This window comes from Fulmarus glacialis, unplaced genomic scaffold (genome assembly GCF_000690835.1).
Source record: "Fulmarus glacialis isolate BGI_N327 unplaced genomic scaffold, ASM69083v1 scaffold28324, whole genome shotgun sequence".
In the NCBI taxonomy this organism is placed as follows: domain Eukaryota; kingdom Metazoa; phylum Chordata; class Aves; order Procellariiformes; family Procellariidae; genus Fulmarus; species Fulmarus glacialis.
This window is the reverse complement of record NW_009206545.1, coordinates 1,450-1,665: the sequence shown is the minus strand read 5'-3', so window position 1 is coordinate 1,665 and position 216 is coordinate 1,450.

The following is a 216-nucleotide window of genomic DNA, read 5'->3' as shown; positions in this document are numbered from 1 at the left end:
CTGTCACCCTCCCTCTGCACAGCGCTGGGCAGCAGGGTCTGGCTGGGGCAAGCTGGGCAGGTGCTGGGCAACCCCAGCACCCTCTGCCTGGCTGCCCAGGTCCCCCAGCAAAGCCATCCTACCCCGGCAGGAGGGCACGGAGAGGTGCAGGAGCACCGGATGGCTGTCCGGTGGTGGCACTGCCAAACTAGTGGACGGGGGGGTGGTCTCGTGACG